The sequence below is a fragment of the Eretmochelys imbricata genome, chromosome 5, assembly GCF_965152235.1.
Source record: "Eretmochelys imbricata isolate rEreImb1 chromosome 5, rEreImb1.hap1, whole genome shotgun sequence".
In the NCBI taxonomy this organism is placed as follows: Eukaryota; Metazoa; Chordata; order Testudines; family Cheloniidae; genus Eretmochelys; species Eretmochelys imbricata.
In genome coordinates this window covers 50,322,044-50,334,346 of record NC_135576.1, presented here as the reverse complement: position 1 = coordinate 50,334,346, position 12,303 = coordinate 50,322,044, and the positions used below count along the sequence as shown (strand labels likewise).

General features: G+C 43.2%; 1 protein-coding gene across 1 annotated transcript in view; it reads left to right on the top strand.

The window, feature by feature from the left end:
* MAP1B (microtubule associated protein 1B) overlaps positions 1-12,303 on the top strand; it is a 93,508-nt gene that overhangs the window by 41,878 nt on the left and 39,327 nt on the right. The gene's annotated exons all lie outside the window — the stretch shown is intronic.

Below are 12,303 nucleotides of genomic sequence, written 5' to 3'. Positions count from 1 at the left end.
ATGATCTTAAAAGGAAAAAATATATACTTAATGAGGAGTGTGCATATCCTGAGAAGAATGGACTCTTCTTATTTATTCTGAGATAGGGCTACTCCATTGCCTGCAGCTTGTTCAGAATGCAGTGGCATCACAGGCGCCACCTTCTTCCTTGTCCTGGTGATGCTCAGTCCGCCCTAGGCCCTGCCCCTACTCCACCCCTTACCCCAAGGCTCCATCTCCACTCTGCCCCACCTCTTCCTGCCCAGTACCCCCTCCTCCCCTGAGCATGCCCTCCCGTCTCAGCTCCTTCTCCCTCTCCCCCACCACCCCCAGTGCCTCCTGCACACCATGGAATATCTGATTGCGACAGGCGGGAGGTGCTGGGAGAGGAATTGATTTGCAGATTAATTTTAAATTGACACTGCAGGTTTTTAAAGCCCTTAACTATCTTGGCCCTTACCCATAAAAACAGAAAACAGGAGATCTGTGCTCTGAGAAAAACCCACCCTGAACAGGGAAGATGATTTTTCCTTGGTAGGCCTTATGGTCCTACAACACCTTAAAATCTTTCTTTGATGTTTTTATTGCTGTATTTGTTTTGGGTTGTGGTGCAAGCCTCCCTTTGTCTTCATTCCTGAGTAGCGAGTAAAAACAATGCAAAAAGATGGGCATTTAACTTCATATTAGGGTATAGACAAAACACTAAAGCTATTTAGCCACATAAGAACGGCCATACTGGGTCGGACCAAAGGTCCATCTAGCCCAATATCCTGTCTTCTGACAGTGGCCAATGCCAGGTGCCCCAGAGGGAATGAACAGAACAGGTAATCATCAAGTGATCCATCCCCTGTCGCCCATTCCTAGCTTCTGGCAAACAGATGCTAGGGACACCATCCCTGCCCATCCTAGCTAATAGCCATCGATGGACTTATCCTCCATGAATTTATCTAATTCTTTTTTGAACCCTGTTATAGTCTTGGCCTTCACATCATCCTTTGGCAAGGAGTTCCACAGGTTGACTGTGCGTTATATGAAAAAATACTTCCCTTTGTTTGTTGTAAACCTGCTGTCTATTAATTTCATTTGGTGGCCCCTAGTTCTTGTGTTATGAGAAGGAGTAAATAATACTTCCTTATTAATTTTCTTCACGCTAGTCATGATTTTGTAGACCTATCATATCCCCCCTTAGTCGTCTTTTTTCCAAGCTGAAAAGTCCCAGTCTTATTAATCTCTCCTCATATGGCAGCCGTTCCATACCCCTAATCATTTTTGTTACCCTTTTCTGAACCTTTTCTAAGCCCAGTATATATTTTGAGATGGGGCGACCACATCTGCATGCAGTATTCAAGATGAGAGCATACCATGGATTTATATAGAGGCAATATATTTCCTATCGTATTATCTATCCCTTTCTTAATGATTCCCAACATTCTGTGTGCTTTTTTGGCTGCCGCTGTACAGTGAATGGATGTTTTCAGAGAACTATCCACAATGACTCCAAGATCTCTTTTTTGGGTGGTAATGGCTAATTGAGACCCTCATGATTTTATATGTATAGTTGGGATTATGTTTTCCAATGTGCTTTGAATTTGAAATTGAATTACTTTGAATTTATCAACGCTGAATTTCATCTGCCATTTTGTTGCCCAGTCACCCAGTTTTGAGAGATCCTTCTGTAGCTCTTCGCAGTCTGCCTGGGACTTAACTATGTTGAGTAGTTTTATATCATCTGCAAATTTTGCCACCTCACTGTTTGCCCCTTTTTCCAGATTATTTATGTATTATTTTATTTATTTTCATCTCAGAATTCTGAGATAAAAATGGGCGCTAACCATAAGGCTTCTGAAAATCTGCAGGCAATGTTGCCAATTTCTATAGGACCCCCATCCTGCCACGTGAGTGTCTGTGTACATTTTTGGAAAATCTGCAGGATTCTTTTAAGGTAAGTTAGTTCTAATCACACACAAAAGCACAAGCGATTTGTTTAGTAAATTATTTGCATCTTTATTGAGTAATTTTAACTAAGCTCTCCTTATTCTGTCTATTCTGCCATCTTCCCCTATCTCCATCTGTTTGAGATTTCCCTCCCTTGAGAAGTTATTTCCCTGAGATCTTTTCTTTATCTCTTCCTATCACCTATCATCCAGAGATCTTCTAATCCCCCTGGCTCTCCTTTCTTCTGCTCTCCTAGTCCCTTATTGTTTTTATCAAGGAAGCCTCAGAGTGTGGATTATTTCACTAGAGTAATCCCTGAGGATACAATTGAGAGCCTTTCAGACCTGGGGGCTCCACAACAAGATTTCCAGGAGGAGGCAAGTCACAAAGCACAGAGACACAGAGAAGGCAAATAGTCTGTTTGATGGGAGAAGCCAGAAGTATGGAGGGGAGATCATGGTTAAGGGGTAACTGGCCTCAAAGGGACAGTTTGGATTAAATAAAAAAGCACCTAATCTAAACAGAACCTCTGAATCTTTTGAGGTTCACTCATCAATAATATAGCTTTGGGGTACTCAGTTCAGAGAAAGTGTATCAGTTTAACAACTCATTATAAAATTTACAGCTGCAAATTATATACAGTACACCCTTTAAAGAAAATCAGAATGTTGTATATTCCTTTTTGGTGCAGATAGATTGTTCTGTTTTGGCACATTTCCATATTTCCTTCTGTATATTTCAACATGTTAGTGCTTTTAAAAAAATTCTGCCAACACAACCCTATCATTTAAATTTAAGCAAATTTGCAAGTGCATATTCTATAGTAATTCTGTGTAAAGTCTCATCTCATTAACTCATTGCTTCAGGCTACTAATGAAGGCATTAAAAATTGGTCTCTGTTGCCAAATATAATTGAAAAAAGGAAATCTATAAAAAGGAAAATTGATTAGCTCTCCTCTCCTGTATTTCACATTGGCAGACTTCAGAGATTCTTGCGGTTCACCCACTATAAGTGACACCGATTCACATATTTCATAATGGATGGGAGGCAAATTCTGGTTCCCCTCCCCATCTTGGCAGGGAACCTGTTCCAGTCCTCATTTGTTCCCCACTACCCTTTTCCCAAAGACTCCAGTCTCCCTCAGCCCGGGAGTCTCTCTGCTCTCTTATCCACTCAGTGCATGAGCCGGTGCCACCAGGAATCAAGTTCTCATCAGACTCCTGTGTGCTCTGGTCTACTAAAATAGACTCCCCCTGCAGCAGGGCACAACACTATTTGGCTCTGCCGCCCCTCTGTCTGAACACAGAAATCCAGCTGGAGGGGCGGGGGCCAAATTTCAGTGACATTGCAACCACTTGCACCCAGTCAGGCATGTACTGAAATGTAACCCCGCCACCCCTCTATCTGTATGGAGGGGCAGCTTGGTCCATTTCAATGGCATTGTGACTGTGTAGCTGGAGTGATGCTCTGAACCACTCTGGCACCAGCTGTATGGGTCGACTGCTTAAAAGCAAGTGTACCATGTCCCCCTACCACCTCCCCGGCCTATGGAATGTTAAGCAAGTGCATAAACCTTCGGGGGGGGGAGGGTGCATTTGCCTCCCTCCACCCCTGTATTCCCACCAAGTTGGTGCCATTTCCCACCATACTTTAGTTGAACAACCACTCAGCACCATTGCTGGATGTAAACCTGGGAAAACTAGGAGCCAACCCCTTTTTCCTCCACCATTAAACTGGGGGAATTCCAGAATGTATTTGGTTTTTAAATTTGGAAGAACTTCCAGGTGAGAGCTATAAATGCCCTGAGCATTGGTGTTATCTGTGCTCATCTAGAAATAGTCTCACATTATAAAAAGAAAAGGAGTACTTGTGGCACCTTAGAGACTAATTTATTTGAGCACATAAAATCTCCCCACTGTATTTTCCACTGCATGCATCCGAAGAAGTGAGCTGTAGCTCTCAAAAGCTTATGCTCAAATAAATTTGTTAGTCTCTAAGGTGCCACAAGTCCTCCTTTTCTTTTTGCGGATAGAGACTAACACGGCTGCTACTCTGAGACCTCTCCTATTACACACGATGCTTTGTAATCTACAACATGGTAGTAATGCAGCAGACCACAGATCCTTTCTGTAATGAAAGGAGTCTCCCCATTGTAATTTCCTATGTGTTCTTTACCTACTTTGAAATATTAGTTGAAACATCTATATCGATGTACCAGATATATAGCCATACTGTATTGGCCAAATTCTGTTTTCCTTTATGCCCTCTGGAATCCAGAGTAACTCCACTGGCTTAAATTGAGGTACTTTTGGATTTATACCAGTATAAGGGGCAAAATAAGAGCTCTATTAAGTGATGATGAGCAATGACCCATCTGCTTGGCTTAGAGTAGGAAGGTAGAGATCAGTCATCTACAGCATAGTCAAAAGGTGTTCTTTTTGTTCACAGTGCTGTTCTTGTACAATGATACCTGCTTAAAGAAGCCATTCAATTGGCTGACTTAAACAGGTCTCTTAACTGAGGTAGTCTTCTATTGAAGATGGAACAGAATTGTAATCAAGAGGCGAGATCATCAGCTGGTGTAAATCTGTGTGGTTCCAGTGACTTCAGTGGAGCTTTGCTGAGGATGTGTCCCAATAACTTTGAGACTATAATGGGGCAGCCTGTAAAGAAAAGGTTGGCTAATAATGGGGAGGAGGGGGAGGGTCTCTTATGTAGTTTTCATTCTCATTGTATCCTTTACAAGTTTCTGTATTTTCTGGAATGGCTGTGTATTGCTGATACAGTATTTAAAGCTAGTCCTTACAGCAGTTATATTTTGGAGGGATATTAGTTGGGGTTGGTGATATAGAAACTTGAAACATTCAGCGTTTGTAATGGTTCCACTGAAAAACATCACGGCATAACATGTTCTGAATTAATTTGTTTCTAAATCCATGATTTCCATAAAGTTGACTTGTTAAAAGGATCTTTATAGTTTAAATGATTTAAAATATAATCCATTGTTTAATTATAAATATTCAGACAAAGTGAAAACATTGTACTCAGTGGGGGAGAATGTTTTGATTCTGTAGCACTTAGTTGCTCACAGATTAATCTCCCAGGCTGGAACTGGTCTGCATATGTGTAGAAGGGGTTTTCCAGTTGTAGGGGACCAGGTGGTGATGTATGGTTGATTTAAGGAACAAACACACATTTTGCTGACTGCCATAAATGCTGTTAGTAGTGTGTAATGAGATTAACTCCCCATAGTTCTTGCAGTATCCTTGAGGTTTTTCCAAAAGCAGCGCAGGACAGACCACCGCATCTTAAACAATAAAGGAGTCTAATCTTTCATTGTTGCATGCACATAACTTTTGTTGGCATTAATGGGACTTAAGCACACATTTAGAGAGAATAGACCCTAAAATTGGAAATCTTTGGTGTACCATGATTACGATTTCAGAGAGGACTAGACCAGGATTGTATTACTGTTCCCACTGAGTAGTAATAAATATTCTAAGAGACTTGTATTTTTGAGGCATAAGGAATGTTTAGCAGTTTTTATACTTCAGCTAAGGCTTGGGAAAAGGCAGCCATGATATCAGTTGCAACAAACAAAATCTGAAGTAGAATCATACTTAACTAATTGCTTGTTCCTGCTTGTGATATGCTATTAGAACAGACCTTTGCATTTAAAAAAAATGTTAGTTTTAATAAATACTGAAAACTTCTTCAGGTCACTTTTGGTTTTCTCTGAGCTTTATGAATATTTATCTGGTTGAAAATTCAGCAACTCTCAATAGTCAAGGTTCTCTTGAATCTTATATGCAAGATGGGCCTATTTTTCTGGGCACAAAAGCAATTAAATTTGATGGTCATTATAGAACTGCTACCATCACCTTCCTTTGATGGGTGGGAGGGGGAAAGAAAATACATCAAGGTAAACATAAAGCTTTTGGAAGCAGCATCAGCCTCACTTTTTGGTTGCAGTAGCGGCTGCTTCTTGCTGCCTTCCCTCTCACTGAGGTTGCCTGTTATTGTGTCATCAGCAGAGGGCACAACTACTTCCTAGAAACAGGTTAGAGCGGGGGTGGGCAAACTATGGCCCGCAGGCCACATCTGGCCCGTCAGGCCTTTTAATCCAGACCTCGAGCTCCCACCAGGGAGCAGGGTCAGGGGCTTGCCGTACTCCAGCCTGGGAGCAGAGTCAGGGGCTTGCTGTGCGGCTCCCAGAAGTAGTAGCATGTCCCCTCTCTAGCTCCTATGCGTAGGGGCAGGCAGGGGTCTCTCTGCACGCTGCCCCTGCCCTAACTGCCACCCCGTGCAGTTCCCATTGAACGGGAACTGTGGCCAGCGGAGGGGCAGCACCTGCGGACGGGGCAGCCCACAGAGCTGCCTGGCTGCACCTCCGCATAGGAGCTGGAGGAGGGTCATGCCACTGCTTCTGGGAGCTGCTTGAGGTAAGCACTGCCCGGAGCCTGGACTTCTGAGACCCCAACCCACTGCCCCAGACCTGATCCCCCTTTGCCCTCTGAACCCCTTGGTCCCATCCCAGAGCACCAGCCTGCATCCCAAACCCATCCTCCCCACCCCCACCCCAGAGCTTGAACCTCCAGACGGAGCCATCAACCCAACCAGCACCCCAACTCTCTGCCTCAGCCCAGAGCCCCCTCCTGCCCTCCAAACCCCTTGGTCCCAGCCTGGAGCACCCTACTGCACCCCAAACCCCTCATCCCCAGCCTCACCCCAGAGCCCACATCCCCAGCCGGAGCCCCCACACACCCATACCCCGCACCACAGCCTAGAACCGCCTCCCACACCCTTAGCTCATTTCTGGACGCACCCCAACCCCAAATTTGTTGAGCATTCATGGCCTGTCATACAATTTTTATACCCAGATGTGGCCCTCAGGCCAAAAAGTTTGCCCACCCCTGGGTTAGAGGGTGAGAAAAAGATAAATGCCAGCTATTCGGACCCATACTCCACACTCAAGAGCCTGACCAATTTTGACAAAGCAAGAGCAGCTTTTGCTTTTACCTCCTGGCTTGCTGCCCACCCACCCCTGTACTTTCCATCTGTTATTCCTCCTGGGTGGGTTTAGCACTTTTACATGCCAATGTCTTCAAAGCTAAAGGGCATTCAGTTTGTGACATCACATTACTGTTCTGGAGGTGTGGAGAGGCATCTTGCATGCCTGCGTAGGTTGCACATCCTCAAAACTGTCTGTAATCCCTTGTTCTCACTCTGTACAATTCTGTTTCCTGTTGTGTTGCTTTGCATATAGTTGTATAAAAATTGCAGTCAGGACTCTTGGGTGGTATATTTAAGGAGATACGCTCACAGAATATCTTGGAGGCACATTACTGTTAATAGCAGATGCTTTATAGGCAATTCTGTCTGACGCATTAGCTGTGTAGAGAGAAAGGGCGCCGGAGTCTTCCCAAAAGTTGGGGGGGGCCCTGGAGCCCCCACCCCCTGAGGCCTCGCCCCCGGCCAAGCTGGAGCAAAGGGTGGGGCGGCAAAAGCAGCCCCCGCCCATGTCCCTGGGCCTCTGCCCAGGGCAGGTGGAGGGACCATGCTCCCCATGCGGCTCTCCCCGACCCAGATGCTCTGGCTGCAGCCCGGCCATGATAAGCATAACACACACAGACCCACAACTGGCCTGAGCAGCCCCAGGGCAGGAGGAGGGTTCGTGACTCCCTAGAGCCACCTGCGGCAAGGCTCTTACCGTGGCCACGCTGTAACTCCGAGGGCCCTCTCCACCCCGGCCAGAGCCAGGTCAGGGAGAGCCACAAGGGTAGCTGTGGGAAGCCAGCCCGGAGTCACGGCAGACTCTCCACCTCCACCTGCCCTGGGCCAGGCAGGGAGCCCAGGGGCGGGGACACCAGCCAGGGGCTGCTCTCAGCCCCCTCCTGCATTACGGGCCGGTGGAGAGTCCTCACGGCAGCCTGGCTGGGAGGTGGGACCTCGTTGGGAAGAAGAGGGGAAAGGGACAGGGTCTGCCCCTGCGAAAAGTGGAAGGGCCATGGTCCCCCGGTTCCAGCACCACTGGTAGAGAGTTAAGTGTTTGGACATCATGCACAGCAAAACCCTTGTGTCATTCCAAGACCAGCTGTGGAGACAGTAGCCAAAGGGTGAAGCCAGAGTGTTCCTGTGAGCATCGGGCTTAGTCACAGGGGTTGGTGCTGATGAAAGATTACATGGATGTGTTTATGAGAGAGATCTGTGAATCTGATTAAAAAATCAACCTTTACTTATTAGTAATTTTTAATTCTGTGCCTCTATTAGGTTATATCAGATGATCCAGATTGTATCAAGTGTTTGCGTTGGCATCGTGTGGAAAAGAATACCTAATCCTTTAGTTTGAACAGAATAATTATTAAAGTTTGGATGTTTTCAGGTGGGAGAGTTTGAAGGTTAAATCCTGCCCTTGTTGAATCATAGAATCATAGAATAACAGAGTTGGAAGGGACCTCTGGAGGCCATCTAGTCCAACCCACTGCCCAGAGCAGGACCAATCCCAACTAAATCATCCCAGCCAGGGCTTTGTCAAGCCTGACCTTAAAAACTTCTAAGGAAGGGGATTCCACCACCTCCCTAGGTAACACATTCCAGTGTTTCACCACCCTCATTCTTCTCTTCTGTAGACTAAACAATCCCAGTTCCCTCAGCCTCTCCTCATAACTCATGTGTTCCAGTCCCCTAATCATTTTTGAAGTCCGTGGCAAAACTCCCATTGACTTCAGTGGAGCCAAAATTTTATTCCAGGTGTTTTACAGAGGTCAGCTATTTTTCCAAGTGTCATTAGAATGAATTATGTAGGGATGCAGAGTTTCTGGGGACTTGTTTGGGTTTGCATTTGGTTCTCTGCATAGCAGCAGAATCCTAAAAGGATAGGAATAGGCACCTAGAAGCTGGTAGGTTGTTAGATACTTTTGGCCTGACATGACTACATGTGGAGAAGCTATGAATAGTTATGCTGTTCTCTTTGCAGAATGATATAGCTCTAGGGAATTTGTATTAATACTCTGTATCCATGTAGTTGTGTAAAATTTTAAGTTGGGTTGGTCAAAAATGTCATCTTGAGAAATTTAATAATTTCACTGCATTAGTTCAATGTTCCAGATGTAAACAAAGGTTTAAGTATCCTTGACAAACCAGTCAATTAAGACACTGAAGATTGAGCTTAGTTATATTAGATAAATAGATGTCTGACATTTTGGACCTAAATGCTACTTTGGTTCTTTGTTTTAATAAGCAGTAGGAAGAAAATAAGATGTTCTTTCTTTTCTTTTCTATTGCATATCAGTGGGATGAGCTCCTACCATCTGTCATTAATGCATTGCTTCTTGGTATCAGAGTCCCCTCACTAATAAGGATATTTGCTTTGTAGAATTTTAGAGTTTAGGTGTTAGGAGAAATCAATTTTTCAATATATTTGGATACTATTTTGTATTTTTCCAAGATACTTTGTGTTTTTCTACTTGTATTTGCTACTTCGATTTCAGGATACCAGTGTCTTGTGCTGCATCGTTATACAGGCTAGTTGTTTGTACCAAAGATATACGGTAGGAAAATTTTAAGGGCAAACACAAAAGAGAATATGGTTAAACAAAACTTGTATTTGTCTAAGAAATGAAAACTTGCGTATAATTCCTCTTATTCTGAAATATCTAGCAGCTGCACCTTCTGATTCCTTCCTTTTGAAATGTTTGCAGCTCGCTAGGTAATTAATTTATAGCACGTGCCTTTATTGTTAGTATGGGCAGTTTATTTCATATTACATTTATCATTTTGGACAAAGACACCTTCTCAGCAGAGAATCCAATATTCAATAAAGAATCCTAGCGCAAAGATGCTTCTGGGCTTTCAGCTGGGTTTCCTCCCTTTTACAGCAAGCTTTCTGCCTTTGAGTACAGCAGACAAGGTGTGTGTGTGAGGTAATATTTTTTTACTGGACCAACTTCTGTTGGTGAGAGAGACAAGCTTTCAAGCTTACACAGAGCTCTTCTTCAGGGTACAGCAGTCACTTTGATGTCTCGAGTCAGCAAAAGTTTTGCTACTAGTGTATGACAGTGACTTCTATAAGTTAAGAAATTGATTAGTAACACTGTTTATCTTAATATTTTTCACTGAGTGTATATATTAAGCAAAATGTAAGCCCTGGGCAACAGCTTCTGTAGAATTGGTAAGCTGGCTGGTTGCCAGGGAAAAAACTTAAGTCCAATTCTTATTAAAGGCTTACAAACAGAGCGTCTTGTTAGGTTTTACAGTGCTCATGAAGGCTCAAGGGGGGTTCCACAACTGCTAAATTGGAAGGTAATGATCACATACAGTAGGCAGAGTGGGGAGTTCCTAAAAGGCTTATAAAGAAGTAAAAGCAAATGCTCAAAAATGTTTACAATACAAAATCCTATAATTACATTTTGTTCATGAAAAAAGCTAAAGCTCTGATGGTACTTGAAAAGAAAATATAGGTGCATGCAATAGGGTTAAAGAAATACTATGGCAAACAAATAATCAGGATGTGATTTTAAAGGATTTGGGTTGTTTTTATTGTGTGTAATGAATTTTACAGTGGAGATTAAGTGGTTAGGTTACAAAGATCCTTAGGAAGAAACTTTGTTGACTGGCAGAGTAAATAAAAACTCAGCCATAAATTATGTTATATACTATAAAGTTAACAGCAAAGCTGGAACCCAAGTCCAGTTGCAATATAGTTTGCAGGAGATGCCAGCAAATCTTCATTATTCATTCATTATTCATTGGCCGTCAGAGGATTTTCTCTGTTTAATTGAGAGAAAGGAGAGACAGTCCATATAAACTGGAGAGCTTTAATATTGGAATAAACTAGAGTCCGTATAAAAGAATACCAATTTAAAGGAAAAGTATATTTTTTGTTTACACCAAACTATATATGTACGTAACTCCCTGGAGACTTTCCATGGAGATGGCAGATGATCATATAACTACAGTCCCATTTGCAGCATTGATTCCAGAATAGGAACTGCCTCCAAAGGCTTCTAATTGGAGCTCTGGGTTTGGCTCCAATTGCCATAGTGATGAGAGCCCATCTTGTTAGAAATGTTACTGTAGACTAGAGTTTGTGAAATAATCAAAATCTAGACACTTTCCCCTGATGGAAAGGGAAGTAAAAGGCTGAAGTTAAAATCAGCCAGAGATGTCTGTGAGGAACAGAAATCTCAAACAGGTTTCCTAGATCATTCTCTGCTGTCTCCAGTCTGAGTAATGCTGTAAGCAAAGATCTCAGGGAAAACTCCAGACAGACACACAGCCTGAAGCAAGAGAAGCAAGACCTTTATCAGGCCTGAGGCCTGGTCTTGTCCTCCTCAGAAGTTTTTGGTTCCTCACCAGACAAAAGACCTTGATGCAAAAGCAGAGAGACCCTTTTTGAGATACAAGGACTAGGTCCTGTTCTCAGAAGTGCCTGGGTCTCATTACAACCAAGAGCAAGGAAGCAGTCACTGAGTCCTGGAGCATATGCACATATCTCAGTGCACCTGATCTTTTTTCTAGCACCCCGAGGTCCCTGTCAGCCCTACGTTTTTGTGAGGTAGTATATTTTCCAGACTGATATCAAACACAGAGCTCACTCAGAGACTGGGGGAATTGAAGAGTTCTTAATCTCTCAGATGAAATTTTCAAAACTCCATTGTTCTCCTGAAGAATTTATTGCTTCACTGCAGATTCAAAAATTCAATTTTAAAATATGATTAGGCCAAATTTTTCTCCATTACATTAGTTTAAATCTGGAGTAACTCCACTGAAATCAGTGCAATTACTCCAGATCTACTCCTGTGTCTGGTGTAACTAAGCAATCTTTGGCCCAGCATTATTTTTGTACTCAATCATCTTGCTTGCTTTTCCTCCATTGTGTGTGGTTTCTTCTCCCCTTCTATCCTTTCCTCTTACAATGGGGTTGTTCTCATCCCTCCTTTCAATTCAGTGTTTTATTTCCACTCCAGGCATTCTTGCGTTGCTTGCTTTCTTCTGATGTTACTGTGCTGTGTTCTGTTTCAGTGTATTGTGCTGGTAGTTATAGTGAAGTTCAGTGAAATCCTACATTTTGAAGCATTGGCACACAGTGCTGCAGAGGAAAGTACTCTAACAAATGTCACTTCATTGACAGTCCACACAGTGGGAGCAGAGCTCCGCAGCTGGCGAGAGCAACAGAAGAAGATAAATTGGAAAATGTAGCATCCCACAAGATCAAAGCCTCTGAAGCAGACTCACCTTGGGCAGTTCTCTAGCATTAGGAGACCCTAAACTCTGAGTTAATGGAATCTGTGAACTAATTTCTGCATTCTGAGCTGTGAACCATCACTGAGAGTTACAATAACAATGTTAAAAAAGAGAGAAAAATGATAATGTACAATTAGCTGAGA